Source organism: Symsagittifera roscoffensis, chromosome 1 (genome assembly GCF_963678635.1).
Source record: "Symsagittifera roscoffensis chromosome 1, txSymRosc1.1, whole genome shotgun sequence".
Taxonomy (NCBI): domain Eukaryota; kingdom Metazoa; phylum Xenacoelomorpha; order Acoela; family Convolutidae; genus Symsagittifera; species Symsagittifera roscoffensis.
This window is the reverse complement of record NC_087062.1, coordinates 496,859-510,339: the sequence shown is the minus strand read 5'-3', so window position 1 is coordinate 510,339 and position 13,481 is coordinate 496,859.

Here is a 13,481-nt window from a genome sequence, read left to right as displayed (position 1 = left end):
TAGATCTGCCCCATTTGGTCACTATCTGATGTGACGTAGGTCCTACTGTAGATACTTATCCCGTCAACGTTCAACATCACTTCATACGGTCCATAAAATATAATACGCCCGTGGAGTTTCTTTGTTCGAGGGCCACCCGTTGTCAACAACGCTCGCACAGTCCTCGACTCAGTGCCTGGCTCTACCTGTCTCAGATAATCTGCATATGTGTCTAAATGCATCTTAGTGAACTTTGAGGGTTCACTTACTTTCCTGATCACCTGATGTCCCGCAACTGAAACTATTGACTGTTTTTTGCTTTCTTGTGGCACCATGCCGAACGTCTGCCCAGAGATCAGGTTTAATTTCATGCCCAAACTGCTTGGTGCTTTCGTTTCTTCGACTTCCGACGCCTCGGAGGCCTTTAGCCTTTCCTGAGTTTTCTCATTCTCTAGTTCGAGCTTCATCTTTTGTTCGATCTAATTCGTCACCAACCCCTGCTGGACTCCATTTACAGCATCCCTCGTGGCTGCCCTAGAGTCGATCTTGAAGTCATCTGCCGCCGTCACCGGTCCGGCTCACGTATCTCTTACGTTACTGCCTGCATCTTCTTTGTTGCCAGCTCTTGCGGTTTCTCCTTTCTGCATGCCTCCGCTTTACTCAACTGGAGAGCCTTGCTGGCTTTCACACCCTATAAAGCTTCCTCATGCCTGATGTCCGCCACAGTATCCCAAAATTGTGGACAGTCCTATTTAAAATGACCTTCAAAATTTTAAAAGAAACACCTTGGGCCGAATTTCGCAGTTATTCCTCTCATGAAATCTTCATGATCGACCTCTGACGCATCCTCAGCCTCGAGGCTAAAGCCTATTGCTTTCATGCCCTGTTTGTAGGTTGGGTATGCTGACACATGATGGTCGGTCGAACTGCAATTTGCACAAGAGCTTCTCTTGTCCATATCGTCCTTTGGTTTGTACTAAATGTTCTTCTTCTCGTTGCCTCCATTTCTCGAAGCGCATCATTGCTTGGTGTCCCTGCAACCCTGAGCCAAAACGATTTAACAAGATTTCAAAGATTTTGTTAGCATTGTCCCGTTGGTACTGCTTTTTGGCCATCACGCAGTTTAGGGCAGTCCCTTCGAAGTTACTGGTAAGCGCACTGCATTCTTGCCTTTCTGACAAGTCCTCTTCCTAAAAATGCAGTTTCATTACTTCTATCCAGGTATCAATACAGCCATCAGATTCGTCTTTTTAGCATCTTGGTTTCTGAAAAATCCTTCGCTACATTCATTGGTTCTAGATAAACTCGTAAGGAATGTCTCCAAAGACCTGTTCAGAGGTTCAAAGTCCGTGGCCATTGATGTAGCATCTCTTCAATGCCCTGCCTGAGTATCATTGCCCCCTGATAAGGGTTATGCACTTGGAACTTCCCTTCCGTCCGATTCAATTGGATTGTTCCTTCCTTGGCTCGCATGACTCCTGTTTCTGGAATCACCTCTCCCAGTCGCATTTGTGCCTTGCTTCGGTCGTTAATTTGAGGTCTGTCTATCGTCAGTTGATCTTCTCTGATGTTTGGGCCCCATGTTCTATTATCCCCTGTGGCACAGCCTGCTGAACTGCCCCTACCTCTAGTGAATCCATATGTCCTTCTCCTATTTTGTTGGTCGTTGAAGTTCACCCTCGGCTCCCTGCTGGGTGCACCCGAGTTCGGTTCCCCATCTTTTGGTCCACTCCTGCTGCCTAGTAGCCCATCCAACCTATCCATGATAGCCTGAGTTCGCTTCTCAATCATCGCATCTATGTTTGTGTCAAGAGTCCCAAGAGTCTGCTCTTGTTGAACGCTTAACTTCTCCATGTCATCTCTCAATCTTAACTCTCTTTGCTCAGCTTCCCTCGTCATTCGAGACAAGTTCTTGGCCAAATATCATCCGTTCTCTCCTTCAAGCGTTTTTCGATTCTGCTAATTTCTTGTCTGTTGCGGTTGATCTCTTCCAAAACAGATGCTATTGATATAAAACCAAAAATGAAGGAAAAAAAAAATTTTCAATGAAAAACGTATGTGTTTTGTACATTAGTCAGTCGCCATTTAGTCGTCGAACTTGTTTCTTAACAAACAGCTTTCTCTGTTCGGTGCCGCACCAAACAGACAAAATTTGAAGTCAGTAATTTTCTCAAGTGGGCGTCTAATGCACCCAACGAGTCCTGTGTTACCTATATATGCCTTCGGACTGCTCGAGCTAGACCTAATAAAATCCTCAAGGCAATCACTTTTCCCAAAAAGAAATTGAATTTCATTCCACAGAAATCAGTGACAAACTTTTGTTCAATTTAGACTTAGTGTCGCGAATATCCGGGCTTAGACCTGTTTTGTTTTAGTCTGTTCATTTTAAAAGTTACCAGTGCAGTCACTGGATTCTAGCCTGACACTTAAGGATCTCATATTCTTTACTATTTACTTTTCTTTTGTCTACTTTATTTTTGACAAAAATTGGACCCTTCCGGATTGATAAAATTCTCTCCTTCAAGCGTTTTTCGATTCTGCTAACTTCTTGTCTGTTGCGGTTGATCTCTTCCCGCAGGTTTTCTCTCTCGACGTGGACTGCCTTTTCTAGTTCACTCATTCTTAAGGACATCTGTTCATTCTGTTCTCCTATGCTGCCCACTATGTTGGTCCAGGCTTCTTCGATTGATGCTCCGCTGTCCACTAATGGCGTCAGAAGCGGCGGTGTCACCCTGCCGGTTCCAGGTAGCTGGGTGCTCGTTGAGACTAGGGTCTTGATTCTCTGTCTCGACATCTCCTCATGATCCACCTCTGGATCCGCAGGTGTGTTATATAGCCCTCTGTCTCGGTTCTTCCCAGTTCGCATCTCCGAATTCGTTATCTGCAAAAAATCTCCTGACTGGCCTGATCCGTTTGTGGTCTTGCTTATTGTCCTGACTACACCAAATTGGTCCATGGAGCCAGTCTCTCCATCGGTGTATCCGTCATTCTCCTGAATCGAACTATTGAGGTTGACTTGAGATCCGATGTCATCTTGCTGGCAATCACCCTCCGTTTCTTCCTGGATTTCATTCCACACAAACCAGTGACAAACTCTTGTTCATTTTGACTTAGTGTCGCGAATATCCGGGCTTAGAGCTGTTTTTTTTTAGTCTCATCTTTTTAAAAGGCAAGTTACCAGTGAAGTCACTGGATTCTAGCCTGACAGTTAATGATCTAATATTCTTTACTATTTACTTTTCTTTTGTCTACTTTATTTTTGACAAAAATAGGACCCTTCCCGATTGACAAAATTAGGACCCTTCCGGATTGGCAAAAAAGTAGCCCTTCGGATTGGCAAAAACGGGACCTATCCGGATTTGCAAAATTGGGACCCTTCTGGATGGGCAAAATTAGGACGCCTCCGGATTGGCAAAAATGGGACCCCACCGGAATGGCAAAGTTGGGACACTTCCGGATTGGCAACAATAGGACCAAACCTGAATTGCAAAAACAGAAACCCTCCGGATTGGCAAAATTGGGACCCTTCCGGATTGGCAAAATTGGGACCCTTCCGGATGGCCAAAAATAGGACCATACCGGAATGGCACAAACAGAACCCCCTCCGGGTTGGCAAAATTGGGACCCTTCCGGATTGGCAAAATTGGGACCCCTCCGGGTTTGCAAAAATAGTTTTCTGGGATTTTTGAAATTTTCATCCGATACCCTTCCGGATACGTTCTCCGATGCTACTATGTTGTAGGAAGTAACTAGCAAGGGTGTATTTTCAGTTCCTAGACCCTTCCGGATCGAAGCTAAGCCTCTTATTTTGCTATTCTACTCAACTGTGAAGGGTCTTGTAACTAGCCTTGTTTCGAATCGATTTGGTTTTCTGGGTTTCTTAGCCCTTCTTTTTTGTCTAAAACAGCGTACATTTGCCTTATTTAACCGTTACTACCCTTTGTAGGGGTAAAAGGGCTTTCAATAAAAATTTTCAACTAATGTGAAGGGTCTACCTTCACGGATTATTGAACACGCTAAAAAAAATCTTCAAAAACTTTTACGCTTTTTTTCGAATAATTGAAGATTTTATGAGTAAGCACACCTTCTTTCTGACCTAATGGTACCAGGATCAACTGGATCTGTCCAATTGTTCTAAAGTTATGAACCAAAATGTCGTTTTTCTAAAGTCGAAAAAATTTCTCTCTTATAGGTTCGGCCTAACTTTTTTTCGCAATTCTGATCTTTTTGGCCTAAAAATTATTGATCCGAGCTCAAAGGGCATATATTCTTCCATTTCAATGCAAAAGATCCGATCTAAAACGTTCCAGTTGAAAAAAATTTGCCAGTAACAATACTAATTGGACCCTTCCGGATTGATGAATCCGCTAAATCAAACACGTTAAGATAGATTTCACTGTAACCCGGATGGCTATTGGCAAACGGGTTTTAAAACCTATCGATTCACTAGTGAACGTTGTCCGAACATCAATTTTTACTGTCCTAACTCAAAATTTTCAAAAAAAAAAAGTTTTATTCTGTAGCGTTTCGTTTTTTGAAAAATCAAGAAAAACCGGTTTTTGGTACACAATTAGTTCCAACCACTTCTGAACTAAGATCAACCGGTTCTACCTTTTAAACCAGTACAATTATGATGTAACTCACTAATTTCGCACTTTTGGGTTTCAAAAAATATCGTTATCTCAAAAGTTGCGATTTGCGACCCTTAAAACCGGTCTGCTTGCTGTGTTTTTTTACTGAAAAACGGTATGGGAGCAATAAAATAGGCTGTATAATTAGTAATGCTAGTAAACTTATACCCCTCCGGGTTTGTTCAATAGCCGAATTACGGTACTTAACTCGGAAACTCGCAATTCGGTGAAGGGCCACTACAGTGCAGTCACTGTCGAGCACCCCACAGATAAATATCCTACTTTTTGTACAGAAAGGGATACAAAACTTGTTAACGATTGCCAACAGTCTATTGTTGTTATCCTTGAGCACCTTGTTGTCGCTCCTTGCACTGCTTGCCGGATCAGTCTTCTTCTCTAATCCCGAGACCCTTCCGGATTGAGCGCAAATTAGCATTAACGTGCTTAAATACTCAAATAACCCTATAGTATAAGCACCACAAACGGGCCACAATATTGATCGTAAAGATCCTGACTGATTTAAATGCCTGTAACAACAATATATCTAACAACAACAAACGGGAGGGTGGGATCAAATCTGATTTTATACTTTTTACTGTTTTTGGTTTTTTCGGTTATTTATTTGTTTAAGTGTTTTTGGTCACGTACCACTCAGGAAATGACGGATCGGCCAATCCCCCCACCGTTTCTGGTACGTGCAATTTCGGTCTTAACTAGGCTAAAAAGCGATTCACGGGAATTCGGATGCTCGCTAACGGTTATGCCGGTCTTGATGTTATAAGAGAATAACACCCGAGAGCGCCATAAAAACATCTAAGTAAAATTCGCCCGGAAGTACATATCGACGGAAAAAGCTAGGTTCTAAAACGACTGGCTAGCGCCTAATTACAGCTCTACATGTTTTCCACCGTCTCTTCCAAAGCCAGTTCTTTTGATGGTCTTTCAAACATCGGGTCTGCAAAAACAATTTTGTTTCCCGCTTCGATCAGAACGCTCTAATTAACATAATTATTCGCATTAAAATGAGCTCATGGCTGGATCTCAGTATCCCCAGACCACAAGGTCACTCCTAAAAACAGGGCTACTCTTTATTTACTATATTACCATTGTTTTTGTTCAGTAGATAAAAATCATCATCTCCATCGAAGATGGATCATCCCTTTCCCTCAACTCCTAGCTTCTCATAATCTGAAAACGAATTTGGATGTTATCGATTCAATTCAAGACATCTCCAGGAAGCTAAAAGTTTGTTAAAATAATTTTTCAGTTATCTCCCGAGACCCCTCCGGATTCCGGAATCCGGAGAAAAAATGTCCTTATATCTTTCCGGAAGGCTGGACACGTCGTCCCAACACCCTTCCTGGTTCTCGTGAATTGCTTTGTAAAGGTTGTAACTGCACAATCGTTACAACTCGGAATGTTTCTGACAATCCTATTCTTTCTTCAATCTTGATCAGTTTCACACGATTTCCGTTGTTGTTGTTTTCACTGAGACTTCTGTCGGTCTGTTTTCGCAGTTTCAGTTGGTGCGAAATGTAAAAAGGTTACTTGTCGTTCACGCCCGAATCGAATTTTTAAAAATTAGCATTTCAGTCAAAATTAACCTCTCCCGATTTGTCTAATCGTTCAATTTGCGTCACTGATCCACAAAAACCATCAATTCTCTCGGTCAGATGTTCCGATAGAAATTCGAATACGAAATTGCTTTTTGTCCATTCTGGTCGAATGTCACACCGCTTGAGGTAGAAAAACACAAAAGATAGTGTCCCTGACTCTTGAGCCAATGGTTATAGGGCCTATTTTTCTTTAACCTCATATGTGACCTAAAAAGACGACTGTTACATCATCAAATCGTCAGATTAATACAATATAATCCGCCAAAACCGCGAATTTTCTCACTCAGAAGCTTCAATAAAAACTCGAACTCGAAATGAGTTTTGACGGCATTCTGTTGGAATGTCACAAGTAGATGAAGGGTATCTTTTTCAACCGCTAACTTTTAAGATTCAGAGCATGGCCGGCCCCAGCACAGAATTTTTTTTGAGCAAGCTTTGTAAGAATCTACGCATATGCACTAAGAATAGGATTCCAGAGCAGGCAGCTTTTTAAAACTGAGAATCTCCCTAGTAAAACAGAATGCCTAATTAATGTGATAAACTTTTTAATTAGCTTCAAGGTTGTGATAAACTTATTCAAAGATGTCCTTATCCGTTGTTCAAACCGTGTGTTTTCAGATGATTTGAGCTAGAGGCATGAACATTTGATTAAATAAATATACGAATACGATAATTTGTCCAAAGTCCCCCGCAGCTTAGGGCAGGTGAAGATATATCCCTCAATCTATGCTATTTGTTATCGGAGCTTCATCATTAGATCGAGCAATCAAAGTTGCGAAACACCCCATTCAAAAACGACTCGCAGGAAAATATTTTACTGTCGGTGGGCTAGGATTCCACTCAAATAACAGAAAACCCCTGAGGATTCTGCTAAGGCTGCTTGTACGAGGATCACTGAGGAATAAAAGCAGTCTTGTCAACTGGCGCGAAGTTATTAGAAATACCATCAACGCTCATCATAGCAATTTCGACGAACCGTGCACAGCTGAAGAACTCCACGAAATCATCGAGCCATTCAAACATTGAGTCAGTGCAATTTTGTACGCCCGTCGAAGAAGAGGTACAGGGATTTTTGAACGACTACTAGAGTTAAAAACCGAGAACCTTACATTGATCAACGTTCGCAAACACTTGATATCAAAAAGGAAGAATAAAAGAAAGTTTAGTACTAGACGAGATAGAAAAAGTTCATCCCTCTTCTGTACTGGAACTACAACAGTAGTATATGTTGGGGCAGTTCAGCCGGGGGGGGGGGGGTGCGGACCCCCATGTATTAACATAGGCTATAGAGTATCCGGTCCGCACCCTATGTATTAAGATAGGCTATAGATTTCCCAATGTATTAAGATAGGGAATAGGTTTCCCAATGTATTAAGATACGAGGTTTCAGATGGTAAGTTTCAGAAAAAATTTTTGGCGCCCGATCTTACCATGTTTTAAGATAGTGTTTAGATTTCCCATGTATTAAGATAGTGTATAGATATCCCTATGTATAAGGATTAGAAATTCCTTGTATTAACATAGGGAATAGAATTCCCAATGTATTAAGATAGGGAATGGTAAGGTTTCAGTGTGATGGTAAGAAAATAGTAAGAAAAACGGTACTTTTTGGATTTTGTGTGGAAATGTCTAGTTTTTTCGCAAAAATCTCGGCATGCGTTATGTAATTCTTGAGTGTTACATGTAGAATGTGCAATGAAGAGAATATGTTTATTGGTTCATGGTAAGTCCATGGTAAGATGTGCAAAAATTTGGAAATGCTTATAAAAAAAAATTGATATTTTTTCAAAAAACTTCAAAACACGATATGATTTGATATAATTCGACTTATTAACTATTTTATTAGATGATCCTTTTTTTGAAACTGTACTCAATCTAGTTTAAACTATGCTGAAACCTACTGAAACCTTAAAAAATTTTCAAGTTTTTGGAAAAAATTGCAAAAATTTCAAGTTTTTGGAGAAAACTGCCAAAACTTCAAAGTTTTTGAAAAAATTTCAAGTTTTGAAAAATTGCAAAAATTTCAAAGTTTTTGGAACAAACTACAAATTTTTGGAAAGAACTGCAAAAATGTCAAAAATTTGGCTAGTTTTTTTGTTGCTTTTGATCTAATTGAATAGAAAGTAAATACGTTTAGAGTTTAAAATTAAGCTCAAATTGTATTTCAATTGGCATCATGTTGAGACACTGATACAAAAACTTTGAATAGACATATGGAATTTTCAAAATTTTTCTCACAAAAAATTGAAATACGATAAATTTAAGCATTATTTGAGTAACAAAGCGGGTTATATAATGCTCTCAACATTAACAAGAAAGCTAATAAAAGCTGAATCGAAATTGAGACTTGTGGAAGATAGTGAAAATAACCGTAATTTTTAAGAAAGTAAAATAAAATTTATTCAAATTTATCAAAAATTTTCCATTTACAACCTTTTAATTGGATATTTAACTAATTTTTTGTCCAATTCAGGGAGAATTGAAATAGGACTCTCAAAACAAATGAACATTAAGAGCAATATTCCATAAAATTTCTAGATTTTTGCTCAATTTTTAACCCAAATTTGTGCAAAAATTACAAACTTAGAGAAGTTATTCACCTTAATAGTACAGAACTTCAGATCAATGATGAAAAATGAACAGTTAATAGCTAAAATTGACTAAAAATGAGATAAATTTTTCTCTAAATTTTATTCGATATTTGCTCAAATTCAACAAAATCTTCTTCATAAGTGATGATTATCTCTCTGTTGCTTCTGCAACATAATTTCACAATTTTCCGTAGAAATGTTCTATTCTTAAGGGTTATTCTGACTTTCTGCTTAATACATGATTCCGCTATTTAACACACTTTGCAATAAAATTTAGTCAGAACTGGAGAATTTAGGGGGAAAATAGTATCAATCGAACGAACAATTTGCTAGCAGAGATGAAATTAGAACTGATACCGTCTGATCATTTTGATAAAAATTGTAAATTTCTGCCTCAAGTTTCCCTTATTAGGTGCTACATTAAACTATTTAAGCAAAAATACAACATTTGTGATAAATATCTATCACTTTTCTGGAAAAATAGTCAATTTTTCATGACTTTCTGTTGAAATGCTCCATGCTTTAAGTTTATTCCTGCTTTCTGCTTAATGCATGTTTTCGCTATTGAACACATTTTGCAAGAAAATTTAGTTAGAACCGGAGAATTTAGGAGAAAAATGGTATCAATTGAACAAACAATTTGCTGGCAAAGATGAAATTAGAACTGATACCGTCTGATTATTATGATAAAAATTGTAAATGTCTTCCTGAAGTTTCCCTTCTTAGGTGCCACAGTAAACTATTTAAGCAAAAATACAACTTATGGGATCAATATAATCACTTTTCTGGAAAAAAAAGCCAATTTTTTTGATTTTCTCTAGAAATGCTCTATGTTTTAAGGTTTTCCTTGCTTTCTGCTTAATGCATGTTTTCGCTATTGAACACACTTTGCAAGAAAATTTAGTCAGAACTGGAGAATTTAGGAGGAAATTAGTATCAATTGAACGTACAATTTGCTAGCAGAGATGAAATTAGAATTGACATCATCTGATTATTACGATAAAAATTGTAATTGTCTTGCTCAAGGTTGATTTGATAGGTGCTAGAGTAACTTATTTCAGCAAAATTACAATTTTTGTGTCAATAACTATCACTTTTCTTGCAAAATAATTTTTAAATAGCTTTTTTTCTTATTTAAAAGGGAACTTTTCTCAAAAGTATTGAATTGAGAAAGATTCGGTGCTGCTGGTTAAAACATTCAAAAAATATGTAAAAATTGAGAAAAGAAATGTGTTTTTACAATATAAGAACAAATTAGGAGCAGCTCTTTTAGTTATAGTCTGAAAACCTCCGGAAATACGCAAGGGAACCTAGTTTCTAACATCTACAATATCTAAAAATTTCTAAAAGAGCGCGTCTCAAAAAGTGATTTAGCAAAGGAAATCAAGGTGCAAACTGGAACAATTGTGTAATTTTCGGATTTTTATTAAGCAAAAGAAAACTTTATATATTTAAAAAAAATAATGAAATGTAGATCTTGAAACCTGTTTTTGCTTTATGCTTCATGTATCTTCTTCCAAAAGATGTCGGAATGAGTTTGCTTTACAAACACTATCCTCAAAACATCTGATTTTTCATAAAAAGTTACCTTATATATCAAAGGAAAACAAACTTTTCTAATGAATTACACATAAATACCAATTTTTGACACTATTTATGTCCGTGTTTCTCTCAAAATATGGTTGATAAGCTAAATTTTAGTAAAATTATGTCAGAACTCTTAATGAATTAAATCGAGTTTCTATCTCATTTTCTCAGTTTCTGCTTCATCTTCTATCTATCAAGTTAATCCAATTTGAACAAAAATTACGTGAAAATTGAACTTTTGAAGGAAAAATGTATCGTTTCAACGACCGTTCAACAATCCGAAGCTGAATTAGTATCATGAATCCTTTTTTAAACGTCTTTAAATGATTTTCTTTATTTGATAATTTTATATTGCTGTTTCAACTCTGAATTTCTATTTTGAAGTAAATTTTGGGTTTAGAATGATGTATACTATTAACTTGAATTTTTCAAATGTCAGCAAAACATACAGATTCAAGGTCAATTATCAATTCCTTTTCTGAAATGTAGAAAAAAAAGCGAAAAAAAACCATAATTCTTAGTAAATCAATCCTCAATATCTGCTACGCACTACTCTAAGATTACTTTTACAACCACTAAGCAAGGAAAACTTTAAATTGGTTACTAGGCAAAACTTTTCAATTAATCGATGTTTTATAAATATCCAGTTTTTTATTGTATTTCAACAAATTCTGAAGCACTCATTAGCGTATGTAATTCGCTTTTACTACAAATTTATTGCAACAAAATCTCTGCAAGCTTGCAACCAATGGAGTTTTTACTGTAGTTTAAAGATTTTCGGATTGATTTCCGTCGAAAGTTTCACGACAATTTGAACTCGATTTTTGCTGCTTTTACCATCAATCAGAACCTTTGAGTATGACAAAACAAGAATAATGACAAAAAACTGTAAATTTTTTACTAAAAATTTTTCAAATATAGTGTATAGACTTTTCAGACTCAGTAAAAATTATTATTCAAAGTATTTTTTACTATGTTTTTCTTAAAAATATATCAGTTTTACCTTCTCTTGGAGTGTTTTTTGAGACTGCCGAGCACATATTTTAACATTATATTGACACTGCTTCATCTTGATATGATTAGTAAGTTCCTCGCTGCTAAATGTAAAAAAGTTACAATTGGAACACTTTAAAACGTCACAGTGATTTCGATGTCTTGACGCATCTTTACATGTGTATTTTCTTCCACATTCAAAGCATGCAATTAATTTGTTTCTATTAAGTAACGGCATCTCAATAGGAAGAAAAAGAAGAAAAAAAATGGGAGATTTAGAATGTCCCAAATTTTCAGTAAAGAAAAGTTGAATAGGCTCAAAAAATGAGTAAAAGCGAATAAAAACAGCAAATTTCTTGAACAATTGTTTTTGACGTGAAAGAAAATCAGAATAGATACGCTAATTAGCCTAACTGAAATGAAAATCATCCAATCTAACCATGGAGTTTTCAAAAATTTGCTATCAACCAATCAGAATCGAGCATTCGTTTTAAGGAAATTTTTTCAAAATCCTGCTTGATTCGGTTTGGAATCAGATTTCCAGAGATTTGCTTTGAAAATTGATCAATTTTGAGTTATCCTCCCAGATTCACATCAAAATCAAAGAACTTGACTATTTACTCTAAAATATGCTTTTTATCATTGATTACATACAAAAAATTCAATTAACTTGATGAAAAAAATTGTAGTTGCTACTTTTTTTAGTTTTCTTCCTTTTGTTACTTATATCAGCAATATTTCTTATTTTTACATCAAACAACTTTTGATCATTTGTTTTTGCAATTGCTTTTGTGTATATTTTTACTTTTTTGACAGATTTAATTCCTTAAACATTTCTCTCATTGAATCCGACAACAAGAACAAAAATGAACATTTTTGTGAGTGGAAACGACACTATCCAAAATGGAGCTTTGTTTCCTATTGGACACGACTTTAAACAAAGAATCCCATAAAAGGAAGCTGAAATCTGATTGGACACGACTGCAATCCAAATAAGGAAAATCAATTCTGATTGGTCAAGCCCACACATTCGAGTTGAAGGTACCCCTAACTCCTCACAAAAAATCATTTTATTTTCAACTTAACTACCGTCAACTACCTCCTCTCTCAGCTCAAATTACCTTGATTTCAACTTCTCTTCCGTCAGCTATCCCTCTATCAGCTTTTTCTTGTTCTTACTCTTTTACTCAATTAATTGCTCAAAATGATCTTCTCAGTACAAAACAGCAATCTCATGTACTCTGTAGAATTTTCGCCTGATCTAGTACAAATTCAAGTGCGAGAAACAGTCTCAGGAGTTTTTCTGGCAAGAATGGATATCCCAATCCAAGTCTGGCACATGGTGGAAGTGATGCGAAGGGATTTCAACGAACATCATGTGACACAAGTACCCATGACAGAGAACCAACTTGAAGAAATGCAAATGATGGAGGAAATTTCTGATCATGTGGGCATGAACTACCCCGAGATTCCGGACTCAAGATTTGTGGCTCAACCAGTCGACGAATTCCTCTTTCCTTGGGAGGAGGAAGGATCAGTCGAAAACCCCATCACAATAGATGAAGATGAAGGTTTCTCAGAAACAATGACGCCTCCAGCTCCACAACAACCTCCAGCAATGGAACCTCGTCCAACTCTGCGTTCTATAGAAAACCTACAGAACTCTTCTGCTGCTTGACAGCTTTTTGATTAAATGTTTTTGTAAATAATTGTTGTTTGGTGTTATTTTTGTTCTTTGTAATTAATTTCTTCAATTTCATTTTAATTATGAGAATAGTTGAGAGGTTCAGAGTAAACTATTTAAAGACAATTAAAACTTAATTTAGTACTCTGAACTGGCACATATGATGAGAAACTCGATTAATTTTTGCACACATATTCGGAAAAACACTAAAAAAAATTGTATACATATTAAATGTTACCTAATGGTTTTGCATCTTGTCACACTTTTCGCACTTTGTAGAAAAATTGAAACACTTTCCGCATTTCGTCAAAGAAAGTGAAAGACTTTTCGCAAACTGTCATAAATATTGAAACACTTTTCGCATTTTGTCGAAAAAAGTAAAACATTTTTCGCATTTTGT